The sequence below is a fragment of the Alligator sinensis genome, unplaced genomic scaffold, assembly GCF_000455745.1.
Source record: "Alligator sinensis unplaced genomic scaffold, ASM45574v1 scaffold505_1, whole genome shotgun sequence".
Taxonomy (NCBI): domain Eukaryota; kingdom Metazoa; phylum Chordata; order Crocodylia; family Alligatoridae; genus Alligator; species Alligator sinensis.
In genome coordinates this window covers 2,161,905-2,162,309 of record NW_005841940.1, presented here as the reverse complement: position 1 = coordinate 2,162,309, position 405 = coordinate 2,161,905, and positions in this window count along the sequence as shown.

Genomic DNA, 405 nt, shown 5'->3' with positions numbered 1-405 from the left:
ATTCTTGCGGGTTTATTCACTACAAATTTTAAGGGAGACTTTTGGGGTGTATCTATCCTGCACAGGACATACTAAGGAGCACAACCACACAAACAAGCCCATCCCTCTTGCTCCTGCTCCATGGTTGCTAAATGGTGAAAAAACGTCACATGACCACTTTTTGGTATGTATGCAGAACAAAACTGTGGCAGAAATGCCACCGTCGGGGCCCCTCTCCAGAGATCTGTCTCAGCCAGCCTGAGAGGCTGCTGTTGAATCTCTCACAGCGGGGATCTCGCTCCTTGTCTGCAGACAAAAGCCTGGCGCCTCGGAGGCGATGCTCTGGTCACCTGGGCAGGGGGGGAAAGACCCGGCCCTGCGCGCGGGCCCAGGTAGCCAGGGATGCTTTGCAGATTGGACGGTTTG